Source organism: Molothrus ater, chromosome 3 (assembly GCF_012460135.2).
Source record: "Molothrus ater isolate BHLD 08-10-18 breed brown headed cowbird chromosome 3, BPBGC_Mater_1.1, whole genome shotgun sequence".
NCBI classification, from domain to species: domain Eukaryota; kingdom Metazoa; phylum Chordata; class Aves; order Passeriformes; family Icteridae; genus Molothrus; species Molothrus ater.
Window position 1 is genome coordinate 1,697,005 of NC_050480.2, and position 26,152 is coordinate 1,723,156.

General features: G+C 47.8%; 1 protein-coding gene across 1 annotated transcript in view; it reads right to left on the bottom strand.

The window, feature by feature from the left end:
- BMP2 (bone morphogenetic protein 2) overlaps positions 1-26,152 on the bottom strand; it is a 317,130-nt gene that overhangs the window by 22,197 nt on the left and 268,781 nt on the right. Inside the window, exon 7 of the transcript XR_008508284.1 lies at positions 21,218-21,347. The gene's annotated coding sequence lies outside the window, so the exon portion shown is untranslated. The remainder of the gene's footprint in view (positions 1-21,217; positions 21,348-26,152) is intronic.

Genomic DNA, 26,152 nt, shown 5'->3' on the forward strand with positions numbered 1-26,152 from the left:
CTCATGAATAGTTTGGTTGTTGCCTGCTAACACTGGCATTAATTCTTCTCCAGTGTGACTGAGCCCACAAGAGAGAAGGAGAAACTGGGAGAGGGATCATAGGTTCTAATTTTATGGAAATGTCCTCATAAAACAGAGCTGAAGCGTGCCATGCCATAACATCTGTCCCAGATACCCAGTGAGCATTTGGAGCCACATCAGTGGTGGGGGACAAGGGAGGGGTGTTTGGTGCCAACAGGACACCTTGGTAAAGGTGCCAGTGCAGAGATCACCGTCTCAGCTTCTGCCCTGAGCTTTCTCTAACTCCAGCAAACACGTGCTTGTTTGCCCCCCTTTGGTCAGATGCTTCCCTCCCCCAGCCTTGGGGCTTGCCCCTGTCCCACTGCAGCACAAGCACCTTCCAGGTCAGAGCACACAGCAGCAGAGAGGTCACAAGGGACTCTGGAATCACCAGATCTTCTGGTTTTGCTTAGACAGAGTAGTGTCTCCCACAAACTTGAACTGTGGTTGAGAGTGCAACCTTTTGGAGGAGAGCACTTGGAAAAGTTACCCCAGTGAAGGAGGAAAAATGACATTCCCCAGGGAAGGAATGTGCAATCATTTGTTGTCCTCTGGAGGTTTTGCTGGCAGCCTGGCACTCTTGCTCCAGGTTGCTCTTTCCTTCCATCTTGTGTGTTTTGTGCCTGTTTTGTGACTGACATCAGCTCAGGGAAGGAGCAGTCACAGTCTGGTGACAAGACAGCAGTTCCTGGTGTCACCCTGATGCAGCTGACTCACAGCTTGCTCTGGAGGAGCAGGGAACAGTCTGAGATCCACCAGAAGCAACCAAGTGCCTGCATGGTGCCTTCAGATAGACTCTAGCTCAGAACTGGGCTCTGCTTGCACCTCTGGATGTGGCCAGCATCTTGTCATTTCCCCTGAAGGAACAGAGGGATGGTGACAGTCACAGCTTTCCATGGGAGCAAGGAGTGGAGTTTCCTAATGAGCTGGAGAGGGAAGGAAGACGTTTCAGTCAGGGACTGTTCTCTCAGGGCAGTGGCACATCAGGAGCTGCTCGGCCAAGGGAGCCCTGCCTGCCCAGGGCTGCTGAGCCGAGCAGGAGAGCGGCTGCAGCCAGGGCTGTGCCAAGGAGCAACGTGCTGCTCTGCATGTTACTGAGCACTGGGCCAGGGGCTCAGAGGAGAAAAGGAAAAAGCCCTCGTGGGAGATGGCCTATTTTTAATGAGCCCAAACCTCTTCCACAAATTAAGTGAAATATTTTAAAAGGAAACAATATTACTTTGGTTTTATTTGTTTCAGCTACTTAGTTACAGCTCCACGTGGACACAATTAATGGAGGAAATAGAGTATTTTATAAGCCCAGGACTCTGAGATAGATATTTTGTGACCATGTGAAATTCTTTGCCCTAATCACCAGACATTCCTAGGCAGAAGGTTGTATATTGCTGAAGGTTATTAACCTTGATTCCAAAAATGTGTCTAGTCATTGAAAGGCAAAGGTCAAAAATTGTCATGGCATTATTGTGACAGTTTGCCCTCCACTTTCCACTAAATTCCATGCTGGATGTCCATCTCTGGCTCAGGTTTGCCCTAATAAAGTATTCCTCAGCAAGAAAGAGAGAAATGTCTTTTCCACTGGAGCAAGTGTGATTTCCTAGATCCTTCAGACTCCCTGTGACTTCATGTAAATCACTTCGACCTTCAGCACCTAATTTCTTGATTATTTGGGGGTTTCTTTTAATAGAATATGATTTCCCCTTTATTTGCTTGTTTGCAGGATGATTTTTTTCAAGGCAATGAATCATCTTATTTTGGTGGTATCTAACACCAACCTCTCTGATCTTTGCTCATCAGAAAATAAAAATAGATTGAGGTAAAAACCTGGGGGTGAATGTTGTTTAGATGAAGAGTTTCATTTGTGCCCTGTCCTGCTTTCTTGATGATAGGTAACAACAAAGAAGTCATCCTTAGAATAAAAAAAATTGGGTTTTTTCAGTCTTCTAGGACTACCTCAAATATTAGAGATGGGACCCACAAAATACCAGGAGAGGGGGTTGTGGCAGGAGCAAGTGGGGCAGCAGGGTGTGATTTCTGGATGGAGAGAGCTGACCATTTGCTCAGGTCCATGAGCCTCCTGAATCAGCCATGCCCTTCTCCCAGGCAGACGCAGATATCCCCCCTTGCAGCTCTCAGGGCAGCGCTGGGCAGGCTGCATTGCCCAGGAGGAGCTAAACAACACCTCCTGATGCACAAATCTCTGCAAATGTCCCCAGAGCGAACCCAGCAGAGGAGTAAATAAACAAACACCCCCTCTGCCTTCCCCTCGGCCCGATGATAAATTTGGGTTACTGTACACGTCACTGCTCGGGCGTGCGGGGCTGCTGGGAATCCATTAGTAGGGCAAGGGTGAGTGACTTCTGACTTCAGCGACCCTTAAAGTTAATCCAGCATTGTAGGGGCAGAATTAAATGTGATGAGCTCAGAAAGTGTGATAAAACCAGATTTAAGTGCACAGCTGGACAGCAACCTATAAAGGCAGAATTTAAAACCGTAATAAAAACTTTGTAATCTAATTACGACGGCAGAGTTAAAGGTGAGGTATTTGCAGCATGATTCACATGCACCATGGCTAACCTCTGACATCTTGAATATATTATGTGGTTTCTTCACTACAGGCGTAATTTTTGAGTTACTCTCTCACACTACATGGTTGCCTGTGTTTTATTCTCATGCACTGTCTCTGGAGGTTGCAGGGCAGGGCAAAAGCCTCTGCTTTCCTGTACTCCTGCCTCCAGGGGTCTCTGGGCTGCTCCTCCCCACGCTCTGGGCACCGGGGCAGGGGCTGCAGCAGGTGCAGGACACCTCCAAAACACTGCAGCTGCTGAGAGAGTTTGAGGAGAAATTGCAGCAAGAGTGGCCATGTCTGGAGCTGGTTTGAGCCCAGCTAGACTTAATACCAGGGGAGGGAGGATGCAAAGGAAGTTAGAGCATGGATACAGGATACAATCCCAAGCAGCGTCCTTGTCATCCTGTCTTCCTTGCAATTGGCACCCAATTAACACCACCACTGATAGCAGCCACGTCTCTGATTTCAATGTTGGCTTGTCCAAACACCGGAGGGAGGGGAAAAACCAACTTGTGAACCCTGCCTGGCTCCTCTGGACTGCTGCCAGTGACAGGGCTTGCTCTGCCCGTCTGGTGCAGAGGGCTCTCAGCAGGGTGGGCACTGCCGAGTGAGACAACAGCCTCACATCCAAGTGTGGCATCTGCCAGCAGAGGGGTTCCACACTACAGCACAGCTCTGCCCCTGGCTCTCATGAAGCACTGCCCAGCATCCCGAGAGCCTTCGTGGGTGCACAGGTGTAGTGGTGGGATTTAAAGGCGTTTGCTCAAGTTGGCAACAGCTCTGCAGTAACACCTGAAGAGGTCTCACTTTCTTCAGCCAGCCTATGTCAAGACAGAAGTTTCAAATTAGAAATCTACCCCATGTGATAGTTCTGATTTTTTTTTCTGTATCCCAAACAGCAATTCAAAAATGGAGCAAAAATGCCAGAAGAAAATCTTTCTATAAAAAGTCTGTAAAGCTCCACATTGGGGGTTTTCTTGAGCTAAAATTACTTGGTGGCATTTCTGAAAAGGAGTTTCATTCTTTTTGAATTTAGCTGAAAAGCATTCTTTTCAGTCTGATTGGCACAAGCTATATGCCTATAGCATAATGCTCATGGGAGGGGCTGAGGACAGCCTTGTCTGTAGAATCAGCGTCCCAAAATAAACTTCAGCTCCCTCAAGGCAGTGTGAACCCAGCTGATCAATCTCCACAAATGTTGGTCTTAAACTGATGAAATATTTCCCATGTTTATGAAACCAAACTGAAACAGATCTGTTGCTTAGGTTTTCCCAGTGAATAATCCAGTAGTGTTTTTCTTCAAGGAAATTGATATTTTTTCAGGATACTGTGTTTCAGAACATGTCTCTCTTTTTCCTCTTTTAAGAAGCTCAGGGGGGAAGAGAAGAGCCCTCAAGGACCCCCTGTGAAGGGTTCAGGGTGATGCTCTCCCAAAGGAAGAGGGGGTTGTGTGAGCCATTGGCTAAAATAGGTAATTGATGTCGGCAGTGGGTGGGAAAGAGGAGTGGGGTGCTCTTGGAAAGGGACTGCTCAAAATTCCAAGTACACCTTACCTTTGTGATCAGGGGCCTATCTCAGTGTTGATATTTAAGAGACAGAGACCTGCTTTTTGTTTTAGAGAGAAAAAGATGTTATGTGCATTACTGAGGTGCCATATACACTTCTGCTGTTCCTGAGACAACTTTATCCCAAACTCTCCTTCTCTTCCTACAGCTGTACAGCAGCTACACCAGGAGAGTCCTGCAGAGGACAAAACAGCTTCTAAAATGTGATTGGGGACTACCAGGAAACACCACAATAAATGCCCCAAACACAGGAAGGAGCCACCAGCTGAAGCTCAACAGAGCCTGAGGATCAACAGAGACACATCCTAGGTACAAAGAGGGTGAGATCCCACAGAGCCCAGGCCAGCAGCCACACAGCCAGCCCTGCTCTGGTGGGGTTAGAAATCCCATCCTGATGGCAGCTCCAGCTCCTACATGCTCCAGCTCCCCGCACAGGGAGAGAATAAGGGAGCATTTAACACCCTCAGTCTGCAAGACACAGACAGGAGGTGGTAAATACCTTGATAAGGAAACTGGAGTGAAAATACCAGCTTTAGGCAATCCAGATTTTATCAGGGAAGTATGCAGGAATGAGTAACTGCCTGACATGCAGATGTGCCTCTGCATAGTGCCAGCAGCCTGCCAGTCCCCACATCTGGCCTCAGGCAACACGCTCCCATTTCCAAACCCATGTGATTTCGGGGGTATGCCGGGGAGGGATTTTTGTGTGGGGTTCTCACTTGGGCAATGGCAGTGCCCAGAATGAATCCACAGCTCCATGCCTGGAAGACTCTCTAGACTCAGCACTGGAGACTTGTTTTCCTGCTGTAAGAAGCAGCTTGGCTCGTGAGCAAAGGCTGTGGCTCTGCTTAGCAATGACAAGCATGTCACAGCATGGGAATCCATGTGTGCTGGTTGAAAACAAGATCCTGGAATCCGAGGGCTCGGCAAAGTCATAAAAATGACTCCTGTATAGTGCTCAGTGAATGGATGGTGTCTTGTGGACTGTGTCTGTCACTGTCACTGTGGGCCCAAGAGGAGACTTGTGCCCAGTCCCATAATTGCCTCTGCAGTGTGAGTCACAAATTTGGTGGGAACAGATGGAAGCAGAAGTGCTGTGAACTGGCACAACACACATTCACACTTGAGGAGATATGGGGATGATGAGGAAAGAACCCCAGGGAAGTTGTAACCACACCAAGCCTGTCAGAGTTCAAGGAGTATCTGGATGATGCTTGTAGTTGTATGGTTTCATTTTAAATAGCCCTGTGAGGAGGTGGGACTTGGACTCAATGCACTTTATGGGCCCTGCCCAACATAAGATATTTTGTGGTCTGATACAGCCAGCTTGAGTAATTGTTGCTTGGTCTCTTACTGTAGCCCTGAACTCCAATGCATGACAAAAGGACCTGAGTGTTGGCTGTTCTCCCTCACACTGCAGATCTCTAGGGAACCCATTGCCTGGGCTGTTATCAGCCAAGGTGGAAATGTCTGTTCAGAGAGCCTGTCCCTGCCTGGCAATGCTCTTCAGGGGTCTTACAGGCATTTGGACCTTGTTGTTTGGTTTCAGCACTGATTCTTGATCAGGTTTTTGATAGAAGAGAAGGCACAACCAGCCCATTACTTGATGGGAAGGTGAGGGTAAGAAGAGCTTGGCAGCTCAAAGGGATGTGCTGGAAACCTGAACAAGGAGAGAGGAGAGCCTTGCTGAAATGGTGAGGGCTTGGGGCAGCACTCACCGCTGTGCCACACCGGGGGATTGGCTGCCAAAGGGGCACAGGCAGTCTCCTTCTTGCGGTGGTGCTTTGTGGGGCTAATGACAACCATAAGTAGGAAAAATATGGATGCTATTGGAGAAAGAGGCCCAGGAATGGATAAAGAATAAATTGGCTGTGCTGTGTACAGAGAGGGCCAAACAGATGTTGGGCCTGATCCAGAGCCCATTGAGTTAATGGAAAGGCTCCCTTTGGTTTCATTGGACGCTGCCTCAGACCCATTCCAGCTTCACAGGAAGCAGTGGAGACCAAGAGCAATAACTCGTGGTGGCTGGAGTGCTGTGAGCTGCAGAGGTGTGGCCAGGGGGGTTCATGCTGAAAACAGATGGGTCTGACAGACCGGTCCCTTCGGGCTGGGTCACCCCTCTGCTGCTCCCCCTCACCCGGCCATGAGCAGCCTCAGGTGGGTTTGGTCCTCTGGCCAACACTTTGGCAGAATTCTGAGCAGAGCTGGCCTTTCTGCCTTCTGGTGCACCCTCCTACTGAAGCAGGTTCCTGAGTGATCTTGTGGTGGCCCAGGATTTAGAAATCAGTGATTTGAGCCATCCACAGAGAAGGAGGAAAGGAGGTCTGCTGAAAACTGTTGACCAGGGAGGAATTTTGTTGTGGACCAGCAAAAAAAAAATAATGTAAAGCAGGTGTTTCTGCAATTGTGAGGCATTTGTAAAGCCAATGTGTCCAACAAGTCTCCCACTCACATTCTGGTCCACGTGACATGGCAAGGTCTGACACAGAGGACCGCAAATAGAAAACATCTCTCTGTACTAGTTGGCATGCACCAGGGCCTCCCTCCCCTTCTGCTCTCTGCTTTTCTGTTTATTTAGGTGTGTGTCTTTGTTTCTGTTTTTACATTTAGCATGAGTGGAGAGGAAGTGGGATTTCATAGGGCTTAGGAGGCTGGAGCTCACCACACTTTGGAGCATGGGCCTTTGTTTGTCCTCACCCTGCAGGTGTGAGTGTTTGCAGGCCAGACCCTCACTGGTATGAGCTGCCCTGGGCTCCAGGAGAGCTCCCTCCTGTGAGCCAGCCCATCTGAGCAGGCTCGTGGTATCCAGAGGTGCAGGCACAGGCCATGCTGAGGCCAAGCTGGTCTCATGGTCAGGAGTGGGAACTGGAAGCTGAGCAGAATCCTTTTTCTCCAGGTGATGGAGCCAGGAGGAATGGATCAACCATGGCATGTGAAGATGCTTCAACAAACAGCAGGTGCTGTTTTGTTCAGGGTTGGGAATTTACTGGAAATGTAATTTGGGGAGTACTTCCTTGCCAGCTTGGAGAGGGGCAAGGAAGAAGTTTTAAGGGTAAGTGCAGGGCTCTTTTCAGGACTCCCTTCCCCTCTGCAGCTATTTCCCTGCCCACACATGTACACACAACACCAGGACCAGCCATGGCTTGGGCTGAGCTGTATTTTAGGTACTTAACAGGTTTAAATCATGACCCTGCAACACCCAATCTCCAAAATAGAATCTCTTGCTCTTATTGACAGTAGTGCATTTCTAGCTCTGTTTAAAAAGAAGCTGATTCTGAGAGAAGCCACTGAACTTCCTGAGTGAGGTAAGGTCAGTTTAGGGCTGGATGAATTGCCTGGCAGAAAGGTTGTGTGGAAGTTTGGCTATCCCACCATAACACAGCAGAAGGAGAACGCCTCAGCCCTGACTTTCAGTCCTCTTTTTAACCATGCTGGCTTGTTTACATTTGGGTGGTAGGTGGGTGGAGCCATTACTCCAATTTTTTGGCTTATATCTGTCCATTTGGATGTCAGTGTAAACTGATGCAATTAATAATTGTGGCCTGCTATTGGAAATGATTTGTCTGCTCATTTTCCATAAATATTGGCTGGCTGGCTGGCTTCACCTGGCAGAAGCTGGGAATTGTCATGGCAGAGATGAAAGCCCAGAGAATATGGGGATTCGTAACTCCATGAGAGCTGTGGTGTTTTCCAGTCTAACAAGACTATTGGATTTATTCATAAGCAGGGTGCAGGACTGAGATTCAGGGAGTAATAGAGAAAGTGCAGGTATTTCAAAGCAACTGCTGGTTTGATCAGAAAGTGAATTTCTCATTAAAATAAGCTTCAAACTAATGGGGAGACTTTTAAATGTCAGGGAAAAGTTGAAAAATATCCAGGCTTTCTAATTAAGTCGCACTTCCCATTCCTACATCTCCAGCATGGCAGCCTTTGCTCTTGCACCAGCTCCAGTGGGCAGAACCACATGTAAAATGTAGCCGTGTTTGAACTTCGGGGCTATTTATTCTACAAATGGGCTCCAATTCCAAATAACACTGATGCCAACCAGGTTTTTTCTCCCCAGGATTCAGGCATACAACACACTTTCCACTTTTGGAGCTCATCATTCCATAACTCCAGAAATTGCAATATAAACCTTGGCTACTATGCACACTTCAACTTGAAAACACAGCAGTGATCTGGGATTTTAATTCAAGCAAATTTGAGAGTGGATTAGAAATAGGATCCAGATGCATCTCTAATAGTGAAAAGAAAAATTAGCAGAACATTGGAGCTGAAATGAACTCTGTCTCTCTTTCAGCTTTTTTCCTCCCTTTTGCTTTGTTAGAGGAATTACATAGACCTAAAGCACCATAATTAAATTGTCATTTGTTCCTTGCCTTGGTAGAAGCTCTGCCCAGCTGAGCACATCTCAATTTCCACCCTGGGCATTTACCTACAGCACGGGGCTGGGAGTGGGGGGCAGTTTCTTACTTGTTTTAAGAAATTAGGAATCAGAGGCATGCAGAGCCTGTCTGGTAGAGTCTTCAGCGAGCGAGTTGCCAGGCTCTGCAGGTTATACATCATTAGCACACAGAGTGTCCAGGAGAGCCCAAAGCTTGTGCAGGTGTGCTGGCAAAGCTCTCACCACTTCCCTCCCTCCCTCCTCCCTCTCTGCCGCACTTCCAGCAAGCTGATACTTGAAACCCGATGTGGCAAAATCACAGAGAGCTCCTCTCGAGGCTGTCAGCTCCCAGCTCACCCAGCAGACGTGACGGTGAGAGGGCGCGTGGAGCCTGGAAGGGACTCGCTGGAAAAACAAAACCAGCGAGTCAAAAGCTTAGTGTGTTTTTCCATGAGTGTATGAAAAAAGTGTGAGTGGTTTTTTAAGCACTTTCAGATATTAGAAGTTTAGTGAATACAGAGACAGCTTCCTTTTTTTTTCTTCTCTTTTTTCCCCTGCCCTTGAACTTTCAGAATGACTATAGGGAATATATCCCAGGCTGTTTTCAATGACCCATTCACGTGTGGGTTTCTTTCAATTTTCCCAAAAGAGAGTGAGCTTCACTTGACCTCTGATCTGGCATTAGCTGCCATTATTTGTGCATCCTATTCAGATAATCAATAAAAGTGGATGGCATCTGAAAATAATTATACACACAACTCTTCCCCAGCTTCCAAGATGAAGACAGAAGCTGGGAAAGGAGCCTTTGCATATTCAGCACTTGTTAAAAGAATGAAATATAGTGCTGTGTGTTATTGTTGTATCCCAAACTGCAGCAGTTTCTTTTGACATTGCATAGCACTCTGGCCACATGCACCTGAACACAAAGCTCATCAGCTTTCCCATCCTTCCTAACTTTGCTGGAAAAGTTGTGTTGTCTGCTCGTGTGGCATGCCAAAGGGCAAGAACTCCTGTTGGAAGAAGGATCTGGCTGGGTCAGTGCCCTCTTTTTTTTAAGGGGCACCAACAGAGCTGCAGTTTTACAGCCAAATATCCAGGCCCCAGGCCAGCGTGTGGTGACAAGTGGGTGGCCTGTGCAAGGCATGGTGTCTCTCTGTACCAGGGGATGACCTTTGCCAGCCAGAATCCATGTTCAGCCCCCCAGCTAAAATGGCTCTGTCTCTACATGGCTCATGGCAAAGTCACCTTGAGATGTCGTCATTGTCATCACCTTGGCCTGTCGTCACCTCAGGCCGTCACTGCCTACTGAAGAACCTGATTCAGGTTCTCCATCACCCGAGAGAGTCCTCCCAGCCAGGAAAGTAGTGAGTCATGTTGTATTAGAAGATATTTAATGTCTATTTTAGGAGGTTTGCAGCCTCAGCCTCCCTTCAGGCAGTGGCCAAGATGAACCATTGCTGTGAACATGAACATTCCCACTGCAGCCTCCCTGAACAGCAGCAGCACTGGATGCCAACATGGGGCCACTGAGCCGAGCAGGTGGTAGGAAAAGGAGAGGCAGAGATTTTGCCAGGACAGGCTGTAACTGCAGGGTAAGGCTGTGTCCTTTTCCTCCTGCAGCCCTGGAGAAGCTTTGTGTAGCACTGTCACAGTGGGGGCTAGATCCTGGCTGTGGTCCTGTTCAGGTTCAATGGTCTTTCCATAGAGCCTGTTCATGGCCCTGTTAAAGACAGGAGGAGAGGTGGGGTGGAGCAAGGATCTGTCCCAGTGTGGCTGTTCCCACATGTTTCATTTAGACCTTTCTCTCCCGATCTGCAGAAGGAATGCCATGAAAAATTTTACAGCCTGGAGAATCCTGTGATGCCTGCAAGAGCTGACCACTGGGGACATCCAGGGTCTGGCAGCTGCTTCCCCGGAAGGAGCTGAGGACATCAGGCAACCAGCTGCTCCCAGCGGGTTTCCCAGGGCTGTTTGTGATATCTGGACAGCAGCAATTACAGGGGAGCAATTATTTTTGGCCATTACTCTGGGATCTCTGCTATCTCCTCATCTAGGCAGCAAGCAGAAGTGTTTGCTGTTGGGCTGCTCCATTGTCCATCCCCAGCTTTTCTCCATGGTGGTACATTGTTTGTGGTGCTGTCTAAATCCTCCTGCCAGCCCCAACAATACCTCACACAACCCCGGCGTGTCGGGAGCTTCCAGGCTGGGAGAAACCGACCCCGCTCAGCCCGGCTCCGTTTGTGGCAAAGTGTTTGTGCAGTGATTAACTCCTGCACGGACACAGACAGCCACAAATCTCCAGGTTGTCTCACAGCCTTTTCATTCAATTAAGTCTGTTGACTTAGTCTCATTTTGAGCAGTAACTGGATTTAGATAAGGCAGTGGAAAGCAAAACATCAATTGTGTGATTCCTAGCCCAACCGGTATGTTGATCCGAAGGGAATGTTTGTGCGGGGCGATAACGGAGGCAGTGCTGTGATTAGGACAAAGTCATTTGTGCAAAGACTTCCACAGAGTAAAAACGCTCTCTGTTAAGTGCAGGCACTGCCCTGCCTTCCACAACTCCCTCTTTGCCTCCCTTGATGCATCTGCTGTGAGCACACAGTGATGGAGATGTCCTGGTCAGTCTGAAAGGGGAATCATGTTGAGGTCAGAACTGAGAGATCCCACTGGATGAATGGGCTGTGCTGGAGCCCAGCTCCCAGAGCCATAACTGCTGCAAGGTTCTATAGGGATGTAACCATTTGGGATCCAGCCAGTTACTCTTTGTCAGAAACAGACCAAAGTTATTCTGGGATAATTCCTCCCCACAAGCTGTAAGGCATGAGTTCACAGACAGTTCCCAGGGGCTCGATTTGCCCAACATCTCTGGGAAGAGGAGATGCAGGTGACACAGCCTCAGCACCCAGTGCTTTGTATACAGGTGGTCCAGGTGGAAAGACCCTCTGTATACAATAACTGCTGTCTCACTGTATAAGCAAGAGGTAAGAAAGCTCTCCTATTTGCAAGCAAACATTTTTGTGATACACTCCTGTGTCTGAAAAGCTACTGCTTTGAGGCTGTAATCAGAAAATATGTCAGGGAGACATCCATTGTTGTATGTTTGTCAAAAGCACATTTCTATGCGTGGCTTTTTTGGTCACTTTGTTTTCTGGGTAACTGTTAAGCTAATGGGAAGCATAGGGCATTCCTGACATCCTGCAAATCTTCAGCAAGGACCACAGAAGAGTGCAGAAAAAGACAGTGAGAAGACACTCCTTCCTATCTTAGCTGAGGATAAGGTATGACCTTGGAACATGGCAAATGTATCTCTGACTTTCTTGTTTTCTCATGCTGGAGAGGATTTCTTCCTTTGATTCTCATTTGTGTCCTTCTGTGGCATAAAATCCATGATGTAAAGAGATTGTTCTAGCTGGTTGGACTGAGAACTGGCCACTGAGAACTCCTGGTGGCCATTGAAAGTGGACAATAGATTTTTGGTGGTTCACAAACAATGGGCTGTGTGCAGCCTCACTCAACCTGTTCCTCTGAACAGCATGGCTCACCACTGCAGGAACAGGGGAATGTGTTACTTGGGAAAAAAAGGATTTTTTCCCATTCCTCCCACCTGCTCACTTTCCTTTTGGGCCATGCAGCACTTCTCATGAGGTGAGGCTGGCAGCAATGTAAACCCAGTGGTTTAGAGAGAAGTTCTGTGCCATGGGGCAGTGATGCTTCACATCCTTGCTCCTGTGTGTTGTAGTGCCCTCAGACACTCAGTATTCCCATCAGTGACTCGGACCACGGAGTGCTCATGGCTCCCTTGCAGCAAGACACTGCAGGAGTGGTGGAGGGACCCCAGGCACTGTGGACTCTGTGCCCAGCACGTGGCTCTGCCCTGGCACAGTGTGCATCTCCTGGACTGTGTGTACACACACACACACAAACACTTAATTGTTGGCAACTTAACATACATTAAACATCTTCTGGTAACGATGAAAGATGGCATCCTCCCAGAGTTTTGCATGAGCTAATCGGCCCTTTGTGTGAAAGTGTAGGTGGGGACTCTTCTAACAATACAGAGTTGGTTAGCTCATCATCTTGGCTTTAGGGGCATTCTGATGTGCCCATCCTGCCTTCAGAGCCATGAATAATCCAGCTTTGCTGCTGTGAAAAAAGAGAGAGAGTGTAGTTTCAGGGCTTGGTGCTCAAGCCTGTTTCTCACTACCGGGGATGAACAGGGATTCACCTGTTATTCACTGGTATCACTCTTGGCTTCAGTCTTCAGCAGAAATACTGCTCTTGGTATCAGAAATGATACCTATCAGCATAATTGCTATTTTTCAGCCATCAGTTGGAATAACACCCTTGAGGATTGGGCAAGCATGATTCACTATCAAAATGAGAGGACCATCCACAGAAGTCTGTGCTGCTCACAGTTCATTTAAACCTCTGTTAACTGTCTGGATGGTGGAGTAGTAGGTGAAACCAACAAAACAGGCTGGAAGACTTGGGAGGAAGATTGATCTTAAATGTTCTTAAATGTTTATGAATACACTTCAGAAATAACCCGAGGTGAAGAAAAGGAAGTGCATAATAAGAATACACATAAGGAATCAGGTCAAGGTCATGGCACTCTGCCAGGGAAGCTGGTAGATGACAAGCTCCAGTCTATATCTACCATGTGATGCTGTGGCCAGAAAGATACTTGGTGTTGGAAGGGATATTAAGAGCACCCTGTGTGTGGAGGTCCTCGTGGTGCTGGAGAGGCCCAGGCTCAGACCCACACTCCAGACTTCAAATAAAGACGCTAAACTTCAGAGGAAGTCTGGAGTTGGGCAACAGGACTGATAAGAGGTTTCACAAAACACCACCTATAAAGAATTATTCTTTAAATTGGATTTGTTTAGTCTAGAAAAGACTGAGAACAGCTGTGAGAGGCTTCACTTGAGAAGACAGTAGCTGAAAGGGGTCTGGTAAAAGAGTGCAGTGGTCATAGGTCTGTTTGCATGGGGGAGGACAAGAGCAGGTGCGAGTTTAGGAAAGCTGTTTCCTTAAAGAGCTGGTGATGCAGAGATCTCCATCTCTGGGAGTTTCTAAGAGTTTAAACTGATGTGTCCCATGAGTGGCATAGGCACAGAATGACACAGAAGGGTCTTCCCACACCTACATGATTTGTTTAAATCCTTTCTGTGGGATTTGTTGCTTTCTTGGCTGTAGTAGAAGGAATGTTGGACTCAAGTTTGGTTGCTGACATGAAAAACAGGCTGATAGGTGGGTATGTTTGCACAGAAAATGTTGATAAGACAGGAAAAATGATATCGTCGTCAGGAACAACAGCCAAAAGTTTTAGAAGTTCTGCTTCAAAGAATTATACTTAAGGAAAACTGCCCCTGTGGCAAAAACATCTTTCATTAAACAAAAGATTTAGCCGGAAAAATTTGCAATGAGCTCTGCAGATTAGCAGCCCAGCACAATCCCAAGATATCTGAAGTGTAGTTACTGATCCTAGAAATGGTTCTTTTCACCATTTGGGATTAAGCAGAGATAACACAACACCTCTGCTTGCAATGGGAGGTGAGGACAGAGATTTTCAGGGCAGCCAGAGAGGAGCTTCACCTGTGAAAAAGGCCATGAAAGAGTAAGGATTAAGAAAGACTCTGTGCAAGAAGCACCAGGTTAGGAGGGCAGTGGTATCTCTCAGAGAGCCAAGGAAAGATTGTGGTTCAGGGAAGAGAGACAGAAACCCAGGGCTCAGCAACTGCTGGTCTCACAAAGCCTGCGCTTCTGTGTGTTCAGCCCAGGAAACTGCTGAGTGGGATATGAAGCTGCCATATGTTCCTGCAGATGCTCCAAGTGTGTGTGCTCCCCTCATGGATATATGCTTTATACCCAGTCTTGAAATTGGGTCAAAGTATTCCAGAGCTCCAGGAGGAAACTCCTGAGAATTTACAGACCTGAGATGCTGTGATAATGGACAGCAATTTTACTTTCCCCTGTTGAGGGGAGTGCAACAGGAGATCCACACCAAAGACAAGCAGACACCTCTGCCTGGCTGTCAGATTTCATGCCAGCAAATTGGAAGAAAATTAAAGAATTGAAAGTCAGATCTGGTCCTTACTCTGGGAATGCAAAGAGGCCTGAAAGGCTCCTATGTAGATATTTGTGCCTGGCATAAAACCACCACAGAAACTTCTGTGTTTCACTGGTTTTGCCATGCTTTTAATAGGAATATGTCAACTGAATATGAAGGAATGAGAGGTTATTGTTAGAACAGTCTTGAGTTGGTGTAACTTCCCTTAAGAGGAGGGTGCAGTGTTCAGCTCTGCCCACTGCAGCTCAACAGCTGCCCTCCTAAACACCTCAGGCTGCAGGCTCACAATCGAAAAAATCAACAGTTCTGCAGGTGTGGGAGACAGGCGAACTTCAGTTCTCAAAAGTGGTGGGTTTTATTCCTCCAAAGCAGATTTTCCTCCAAAGCCACAGGGAGATTTGTATCCTGAGATACCATCCCTCTGTCAGGCATGGAGGATGAGCTGCCACCATCATCATTGCTCTTAGCTTTAATTTCCAGCACAAATAGTCCCAAACCCCTCTGGAGTAGGGGCATTGTGAGACAGACACATCGCCCCTTAATGCAAAGCTAACTGTGTTTACTCTATTACTCAGTTCCCAATTGCAAACCTTATCTCACAGGAGCTTGGGATGGCTCTATAGTTTCAGGAACTTCATGGTAAAAGGGGCATTTTTTAAATCCTGTGTTTTCCAGAAAGACTGTCTTTAAAATATAGTGCAGTTCAAATCCTCTGCTTCCTTTAATTCTATTTTCAGATTGGGTTGGTTTTTTTTTTCGAATTAGGTTTAGCAACATGCATGAGATGTTAGATTAAAGGGACAAGGCTTGGGTTTTCTGTGTCTGTACAGAAATAGCTGTTCCCTGGGTGGGCCAGGTGAAGCTGAGCAGAGTTATTGTCCCTTGACTTCCCCAGCCTTCTGGGTGGAGGAGGCAGGGATGGGACTGGCTGCCTGCAGGAAAGTCTGGCCAAAGGCACTGGGCCACATCCTTTGTGGAGGTAAATCAACATTGTCTGGGTGGTGCTTCTGGAACCATGACTATTTCCATCAGGATCAGGCCTTTTCCATATGGTGAGGAAGTGGTAAAGATCACAAAGGGGCAATAATTGCAAGAATCTATGGGGTTTTCCTATGTAGGTCTAAAGAATGAAAGTATGGCTCTTTCCCTTTAAGGAGACTTGCTGAGCTGATAAGACAAGGAGCACAGATGCCCAGAGGAAGAGCGGTGTTGGTGTAAAGACACAGCCCCAAAAGGCAAAATGTCTGGATTTTATTTGCAGCTCTGCCAGCAGCTTCCTGGATGATTGTGGCCAAGTGAACCAGGTCTGTTGTTCCAGCAGCCCCTGTGCCCTCTCTACACAGGCACAAGTTGTGTGTTCACTCAGGGCTTTGCACAAAAGTCCAGCAAATGCAAAGCTGCAGAGAGCCACGTGCTGTCCCTGCTTTACCCAGGAGAATGGATGAGTTAGTGCAGCCACTGGATCCCTGAGAGCAGGGACTGGATCCAGAAACAGGGGAGAGTGTCAGAGCAAAGCCCACCTTGCCCAGTGGCCCATTGCTGGCAGACAGTGCCCAAGGAAGAAAACAAAGTCAAGGTGAGCAGAGCTGGACTTCCAGAGTTGGGAGTGGCTCGTGTGAACTCAGCAACCCTCAAAGGATTTCTAAACCCAGGAGCATGAGTAGTCCAGGATGAGCTCTCAGGGCACCTTGGGATTTTTAGCTTCCTTGGAGCAGGACTCATTTCTTCAGCTCTACGTCAGACCTGCTGGGTCACACAGGGCTTTTGTAGCTGCTGCAAAGAACAGCCTTCCCATGGCTGTGTCAGCTCTCACAAGGAAGTGATGCTGCCTGCCAGGGAATTGAGGCTAAATGCACTGGTGTTTCCTCATGCTTTGGAAGGGAATAGAAGTCTGGAGAGAGTTATTGTTGTGGTGTACAGGAACTTTGCCAGTATAATGTCCTGTAATAACACCTAGTCTTCCTTCAGGTCATTAAGTTACCTATTTTTTAGTACTCTTGCTCATGACAAATAGATCTCGAGTTTAGAGATGCCCTCCTTTCTCTTTCCTTTTTCCTGACTTGCTACATATATTTGGGGTGTTTTCTTCTTTTTTTATGGCGGTGCATCCAAATATCCTTATTTAGGTGTCATCTTCCAAATCTGTCTTCCAATGAGCCGCGACCAGATAACCAACACATTTGTGCCCTGTCTCCATGTCTCAGTGGGAACTAAAGCATGAGGAAATATTCTGAAGGGCACTGCAGATGATGAAACTAGATTTAGAATAAGGAAATATCTGTCTGCTCTCAGAGATAGTCTCGCATCTGCATTGTCTGTGTCCCATACCCGAGCTGCACCCTGGAAGCCACAGAGCCGAGTTAGGTGAGGGTGCCTTGTGGTGGGGTTTGTACATCCGGGCTCAGGATGGTGGGAATGTGGCTACATTCCACCTGGAGATGGCTGCTGTCCAGCTGGCTGGGAAGGGGGCTGGATGGACAGGCAGCTGTTCGCCTCGGCCAGCATGGACATGCCCAAATTCTCTTCATGTGCTACTGGAGGGTACTCAGATATTCCAGTGATGAGGGCAGTCTGAGAACCTGTTTAGACCAGAACATGGGTTTCAGTGGCAGTTTTCTGGCTGATTAATTGGGTGACTTTGTGCAAGTCTCAGCTTGCCATTGCCCTATCCAATAAATGGGAATAGCAGCATTTGTCTCCCTTTGTAAAACACTTTGAGGTCTACGGATAATCCTCCTCCTTTTTCCCACCCATCATTATGGGACCAAGTGGAATCTTACGACACATTGAGTTTCTGTGGTCTGGCGTTTGCCAAGCAGCTGAGAATGACTCTTTGGCTGGAGTTTGCAACGTCTGTGACTGCCACGTGACGTGTCATGGCAGCTCCTCCTGGAAACCAGGTCACCACTCACCTGAGAGTGCTTGAGATGGGCAGAGGAGCTGAAGTGGGCACGAGGAGGATGCAGACCCCGGGGCATCCTGTAGCCACACACATCAGCAATCCATCAATAACCCACAGCACTTTGCGGTTCAAAGCTCTGCAAATACTTAAGAGTGGAAAACTCCAAACAAGAGAAGATTCCTCTTGACCACCACACTGCTCTGTTACCCTGGTGAGCAGTAGGCAGAGCTGGACAAAGATCTTCACTGGGCATGTGCAGATGTTCTCATAACATGATGTTCAACAGTTGGAATTCAAAGACCTTGTGCTGTTGTGCACTACTGATATTTTAGGACACAATTACTTCTTTCGCTGATTGTCCTTGGAATCATAGAATAGAATGCGTTGGGTTGGAAGGAACCTTAAAGATCATCTAGTTCCAACACCACCCCTGCCATGAGCAGGGATGTCACCCACTAGATCAGGTTGCTCAGGACCCCATCAAACCTGGCCTTGTCCAGGGAATTTCTCCTATGTTGGGATGCAAATCCATTCTTAAATCTCATCCCAAGCAGGTACCAACAGGATGTGCTACTGAAGTTACACTATTTCTTGCAATGGCACGAAAGAAAACCTAAATGATTGCAAGTAAACCTTGAAAAAGGGAGGGAATAGCTAAGAAATCAGGTTGCTGCTACACAGAGATCTTCCCAAAGAACATTGCAAGGCTGGAGGAGCCTTGAAGAGCCAGGAAACCAGCAGAGATCAGTATCAAGTGTCAATGAGCTTACAGGAGAGAGGCTTGAAGAGAGGCTTGATCACAATCTCACAAGAGGAAGGGAAATGAGGCAGATGTATCCAGACATCTTCTGGCTGAAACTTGAAGGTGAAGGTTTTTTATTTTTTGTGGTGGTGGGGAACAGGAGCAGTAGCTTCCTGCAGAGTAATGCCCCAAGGCTCCTGTAGTCAGTCCCTGAGTGGCTAGGGGCAAGCGTTTGAAAAAATAAGCTGTAGTTGTAAGAGGAATGAGCTGGGGGTGTGTGGTGGTCTTTGCCATGTACAGGAGCAGATCAGGGGATCCTCCTGAGTCCTGCAGTTCAGGATCCAGTGATTTGGATTTCTTCTGCCACAGCAGCATTAAAGCCAACTTCATCTTCTCATCTCATCAAGCGCTGAGCCCCACCAGTGGGGGTAAAGCTTTTGAGAGGGAATAGTGCTTCAAGGCTCAACTCCAAACACCATCAGTTACCTGGGCCAGCTTGAGCTGCCTCTTCTCTTGTGCTTTGCCTCCACTGTATCATTACAGGATGACAGCATCAGAATTACCTGGTGCTCTCATCTCTCCCTTAAATCAGAAAGAAACCCAAACAAACAGGTAACATAGCAAGAGCCTGTGAGTGAGTAAGTGAGTGCACATGAAAGGCTGCAATTTCCCAGAGCAGCACCCAGGGTCTGCTCCCTGGACCAGGGCTGTGAGGGACTCAGCACCTAGCTGGGCTGGACCCAATGGCTCTGTGTTTCATGAGTCCTATCAGGTATCATCTGTCCATACACAAGCTGTGCTTTACTTATAAAGTAAATTACATTACATGGGCTATAATGTACAATTTCAAAGCAGACCCACCTTAAAAACATTTTGTTTAATAAAATAACTTAATTAGAAGAGAGCTTCTGGCTGATGTGGTTGAGGCTGTGATAATTTTTCCTTCTCAAATAATTTTCTCTGTTTATTATACTTAATTATAGTGTAATTATGTATCCATCCTCTAGGCAAATTATGCAATCAGAAAATGTGAGTGGTTCATTTGCCACTGCTGTTGGGACCAGTGTTTACATCCCTAGTACAAAATATGAGCATAATTCCTATTATTTATAATATTACATATATACATATATATAAAAGAAGTTTCACACAGGATGAAGAATTGGTGTAAATATTTTATTGGCACTCATTTTTGCATCATCCACTCAATTCGTTTGTGGCCTACTAATAGTGGAGACACCCAAAGCTCAGGTAAGTAAAATCTTTACCATGAATTTTCTCAAACACAAGTACATGGCTGAGGAATGTGAAAGTTGCACAGCTGAGCTCTAATTTTGATAGGAGGGTTATTATTACTTTTAAGAGCTGTTTTTGCATTTCACTTCCTAATGTTCCAGGATTTAGCACAGCAAGAGAGGAAGGAACCCCACAATATCCAGTTGTGGAGTGTAGAGTTGTGTTCACATTATGGATTCAGACTAACCTATTTTTAGCCATGTGCTTCATAAACTTTCTAACCAAGGCAGCCCTGACTTTAGGAGACTGAGTTGTTTGTTCTTCCTCTTGTTTCCCCTGATGAGAGTTGACAGGTCATGTTTGAACATACCAAAACGTGAAGCCAAGTGTCCAAATCTTGAAAACCCTCCTGAGATGGATGTTTTCTCCTTCTTTGGCCAGCTCTCAGAGTTAATACAAACTGAATTCCCACTTGGCAATTTCAGCTTCTCTGTCTCTGCTTATTTTGCAGGATGAAGCCATTCTCACCAGCAGAGCAGATGGGGGAGGTGACATATCTACTGCTGGAGCTCAGCTCCCCATGTTTGTTACAGCTGGCAGAGGTGAGACATTCACCTCACCATCCCACCCAGAGAAAGAAAAAGGTAATTCCTGATCACCCTCGCCAGCTCTGCAGCTGCCCCATGGCCTCAAACAGCCTTTCCCTCTCCCCCAAAATGCAACCACTGCCCCATTCCTCCCTCTCCCTGAGAGGAGAACTGTCAGTTGTGGTCTCTGAGGGAAAGGCACTGCCCCAGCCAGCCTGGAATAAAGCTACAGAGAGGAGAATCAAAGCCCAGATCCAGGCAGATACTTTGTGGTAACCTAAGATGCCACGAACATCTGGGGAGATTTTTCAAAGGAGCCAGTGAATACTCCTGGGCAGGGGCTGTTGCTCCATCCTGACCCACTGGGGAGCTGCATTCACACCCACACAGGGGCCAAACCAGCCCAAACAGGGTGCAAACAGCCACTGCTCCCAGTGCTGCCCGTGGCAGCAGATGGGACACAGCACGTGGGATGCCACATGCCAGGAGCCCCGAGCCTGGAGCAGCAGCAGCTCCATGGAGAGCTGAGGACCACAGGACAGGCGCTGACTCAGTCCATGGCAAGGAGGATCTCCCAGCACAGGGTGAGATGGAGCAGCAGCTACGTAAGGTGTTGTTGTTTTTTCCTGATGTTATCCCCATTTTCCCAGGTCCCAGGTTCAGACAGACGTCTGCCATGGGCAGACAGTGAGACTGTGAGCTGGCGCTGCTGCCATGAGCAAAGGGACAGGGCCATGAGCGCTGGGCCCTGCCAGCCTCTTCCCACAGGCATCTTGCATGGGCTGGACTAGGCTGAGACTGGGCAAAGGGTGCTCTGGCTCTGCCCTCTGCCAGAGGAGGATTTGTCCATTATAGTCTCACTTGCTTTTGGGGTGTGGCCTGAAAAAGGGAGTGTTGGAATATTTGTAGGGGGTTTTCCACATTTTGTTATGAAACCCTTGGGTTTTCCATGCCTTGAATTTGGGAGCACATACCTTAGCAAGCAATTTTACAGGTGCCTGGCTCCAAGGTGATGCTTCCCACCTGTAGGTTTGTAAATGCTCTGGAATGAGTGGTGTATTTAACTATTTCTAAGCAATGGGGAAGCTGTGGTGCAGTTTACCTGAGGTCAGACAGAACTCTGAAGGAAGGGCTTGGAGCAGGAGTTAGACTGCCAAGTTCCCAGCTGCCAGGCACAAGTGGGGCTCCTCCATCCTTTCTGTCCTTTCCTGGTTTTGTTTCCCCTTGTATTCCTAGGGGGGGAAATGAAAGAGGGGGAAATTAAATGCAGATTATAAACTCCAGCATCTGTGCTAGGGGAACCTGCAACCAAATGCAAGTGGATGAATTTCATCCAGTATTGGCCACTGATTCTTAAAGAACTTGTTGTCTCAGAGGGAACTGGTTCAGAAACCAGCCAGGAGCTGAGACCCCAGAGCTGTGAGTGAGGATAAGGGCCACCCTTCCTAACTGAGATTTGATCAGTTCAATGTCAGTTATTGGGAAGACATAAGGGAAGCCTGGCCTATTTTTATACCTAGGAGCCCCCCTGGAAGCTCAGCCCCAGAAATGTGTTCCAGCACATGCTGAGCCTCACAGTGTCCAGGGGAGCATTGCACCCATATCTGAGCTGTCGTGAGCTAAAGCCAGCAGAAGGAGCTTTCCATTCACACCTTCTGCTTTCATGTCAGCATGCCATAATGACATGAGGCAGCAGATGGATGCAGAGCAGGAAGAATATTTGGACATATTAGGCAATGGGGATTGGTCCATCCAGCTCACACATTTCCAGCTCAGAGATCACAAGGCTGCAAAGGACCAAACTGAAAGCTTCTCATAAATAGAAGCAAAATGGGCTCTGCACAGGTTTATTGAACATTTTATTTAAACCACCAGCTCCTGTCCCAGTCTGCATAACCCCACACCATGCCCTTTAAATTGCTAACAGAATGACCCCATTTTCATTGGGTTCAGAGTCTTTCTCAGAGTTTCCACCTTTCCCCTCTGGGGAAGGACTGAACAACAGACATCCAGCTAAAATCCTGTGTCAACAGATGAAGGTAAAACACACTTTTCAGTCAGCTATGGGATGTGTTTCCCAAAAGCTCTGGTATCTCTGGTCCTCTCTACTTTGTCTGTGAAGCTATTACTTTGTCTGATAGAAGGGAACTGTGCCCGACCATCTGGTAGCAGCACCACCATAATTTAGGTGGCTTCACTCACTCTGCCATCAGCAACAGGAATGGAACTTCCTTCATTTCCCTTGATCTCTCAGCCCTGTGCTAGAAAGAAAAAGCCAGAAGGACTGTGGGGGAGTGAACTGTACCCTGAACTGGCTTTTGGAGTTTTGAGGGACATCTCTGATTGTGAGTGAGGTTCCTTCACAATTAGGACATTTCCCATGGGCACGGGGATGAAGAACTCAGTAACCCCAGTTGGGAGAAGACACTGGGTGTCATCCTATGTGCAAATGCCACTTTCACCTCCAGCAAAGCCTGGGGACTGGGATCACATCACCTGGGCATCATGCCTGGGGAATCACCACTGAGGTCAATGTCACCAAACAGCACCAACACACACACACACACACACACACACACACACACACACACACACACACACACACACATCCAGCATGATTGTGAGGGAGGTGCTGAGCTCACTCATGTCCAGCGTGGAGAGACCTCCATCAGGGACCAAGCCACTTCTTCATCCCATTGCTCGTTCTCTTAGAAACCTGAACCAAGGAAACTTCTACTTGCTGCCATTCCTCTACATCAAGAGGAATATCCAGACCTGTACTCCTGTTTATCCACTCCTGGTGAGCATAGTCAGACAGTGAAGGCCTGGATGCTGGAGTTTATGGCTTAAATCAGTGGGATTATTCATGAGCTGAGAGATAACCATGTGCTTTTATGCTTGGCTGGAGCAGCGTCTCAAGCTGACAGCTGGGAGTCAAAAGCTCTGAGTCACCGGGTCCCTCCTCTCTCTCCTTCCTGTGGGACCAGTCTGCCCGTGTCTGCTTCCCTGCCTGCCGCATAAGGAGGGTGCCAATCGCTTTTATCTGATGGCTGCTTTCACATGGCCCTGAAGGCCTCTTCTGGCCTGATGAAAATTCAGTAGAAGCTGGACTAGCGTGGAAAGATGGGAGGACATTTAACTAATGAAAGCACTGGGGCTCAGGAAGGCAATTACATCCTTTCTTCCTCCTGCCATTCCCACACAGGCTACTGGTGATTGCTGCAAAATCTTCTTGGGGCAGTGAGGAGTGGGAGGCCATGGAAAGGGTGAGACAAGGCCCTCGGAGCTCGGGGGAGGCTCTGTGGTGTGGTGGTTGGGGTGACCAGCACAGCAGGTTCCCAGCAGTAGTTACACCTTAAAAGAGGCTCCTTTCAACTAAAAACTTGATCCTTCAAGCCTCTGCTTCACCTATCTGCTTTGTAAAACAAAAACAGGCACAAAAACTAGAGACATAGAGAGATACATGGGCCAAATGCACGTATTTTATGCCCCAATTTACAGTAAGTCCCCAGACGGGTTTCCACGTTTATCATGTACCTCTCTAAATAAAAGATGATTTTAAATATAGACCCCATCCCTTGCCCTGCTGTTCCTGTGCAGTGTTGGTCAGTACTGCAGGGGGTCTCTCTCCCTGTGGACCTGTGCAGGACCCACTCAGTGCTGAGCTTCAGGAGAGACAAGCAGTGTGAGCTGCCCTGGGTGCAAAGGGCTGATTGGATCGAGGGCTCATGGTGCCTTTTCCTGGTCCAGTTGTCCCCTTGCCACCATTCCTGGGAGGAGAAGTTGTTCCTGCAGCCCTGCTTCAGTGCACCCCTGGTTTTGGGGGAAACTGCCTTTGGCATATGCCTGTAAGATGGGCTGTTCTGCACCTCCCTGTTGGTTAGCAAGTCAAATAGGAGAGTGTGAGAAACCCTGCATAGCTACAGCTGCTGTGCCCAGGAGAGAGAGCAGGCAGAGGAGCTGTGGGCATCCTTCCAGCTGCCCCAGCATCAGTAAATACAATTGCTCTCACTTTCCATTGATAGACATCAAAAAGCAATTAAGAATCAAGCTCTTCAAATTGATAGGTCTCCTGAATTTGAAACATTTTTCATTATTTAGCTGGTATCACTGCCTAGATTAGATTATTTTTTTAAAGGGAAGATTAAAATAAACAGTATTTATGGTTTAATTATTTGAATGACTAAGAAGCTACAGCTTTATTTTTACTTCACAGAGGAGCAGGAGATGTTTTTAATGATATGTTTTACTCACATAGGACCTTTCATCCAAGAATCTCACCCTGCTTTTCAAATAATTAATTAATCCTCGTACCTCTCCATGAGACAGTTATTATCTCTGATGTTACTGATGGGTAAGCAAAGGCACAAAGACGTCAAGGCACAAACTGTTTTCCAAATATTAATTAACTAATTCTCTCAGCACTCTGTGAGACTGTTACTATCTCTGCCACTACCACTGGGTAAACTAAGGCACAAATCTGGAGTAACTCACCCGAGGCCATGCAGGTGAGTCAGGAGCAGCACTGAGAATAGCAATGCGCGGGCTCTGAGCTCATTGTTTCCAGCAAGTCCTACCCCGTATTCCTGACAATGGGCAGCACATTCCCCGGTGTGAAGCACAGCTGAAACCAGCTGCTTTGTGAAAATGTCTCCTCTGCGCTGTCTCCATCCATTGGAGACCGTGTTTGCCCACATCAATCTGCAGTTCCTTTTGAACTTGTTGTGGCTGGTGGAAGCCGGAGGAGCAATGTTTGTTTTAAAGGCCCCGGGGAGCTCTGAGATGGTGGTGGGGCTGTCCAGCAGCACGCAGTGCTTCTAGAGCTCATCCCTGTGCCAGCCTGTGTGCCATCCTTGGGCCAGCACAGCCTCGGGCTCAGCCAGGCACAGGGTGCCACGTGCAGGGCCCCACGTGCAATAAGCTGAGCTGCTGAACCTGTGTGTGTGTGTCCTGCCCCATTTACCCACCTGCTCCTTTGGCACACAGCAGCGGGGTATCTGTAAGGGAATGTGCCAGGGAATGTGGAGGAACTCAGCAGGCAAACCCACCTTGTCCCTTGCACAGTCCATCAGCTCAGGCTTGGTGGGTGTTTATCCCACAGAGCAAGAGCTTTAGTCCTCCCCAGGAGGGAAAGGAAAGGGCAGGAAGCTGGAGGCACTCTCTGCCCCCATGAAGGGTCCAGCTGTAGGATTCTCTGCACAGGCACCTGAACCCTCACCACAAGCACATCCCAGCTGAGCTATTTCAAACATGGGCTTGGCCCCATCAAATGCAGCCTCATTTCCACATGAAAGGGCTGGAGAAATATGAAGCCAGCTCATCTGTATTGATAAAAATTTGGCATTACTTTCCCCCAGTTATCTAAGCTTTCTGTGTACATTAATCACAAGGCAAAAACCTGGAAGATGGGGTGCATCTCAGCTGTCTTTCTGGGGGTGGGGTTTTTTTTTGGTTGGTTGTCCCTTTTTTCCCCTAAACTTCCTTTGTCCAGTTGCACTCTGCTGGAGTCTGAATGCTCTCTCCCCTCTGCAGTTTGGATGCCTCACTGTCAGTGCTCCAGCTCTGATGCAAGCGCTGGGGTGCCGAGTTTGCCAAAGCTGGCACGAGCAGCCCGTGCCCGTCTAGACACAGTCTAACTGTGGCACTAATGCCAGGCTTCCAGAGGCTGAGCTCCGCGTTCCTCAGAGCTCTGCCCACGGTCAGCACTTTGATCTTTATCCTTGAAAACCACAGCCATTGACAAAGGTAAAATGAATTTCTGACTTTGAAAGACTTTGATGGCATTCCCCTGTTTTGGTTTGCATTTTGGTTGGTTTTTTTTTTTTTGCTTCTCCTTTGCTCTTCCAGCTGAACTTCATCATAAAGCTTCTGATTACAGCTGCAGCTCCAGGACCAGAGAGAGGTCATGCTGTCTTGCTTTCTGCTGTTTTAAAATCTGAAGGGGAAACCCTGGGACACTTCTGAGACAGTCTGCCAGTGAGTGAAATGTAAACCGTAATGGGAATCGGAGATAGAGGCCCCTCAGGATCTGCTCTTG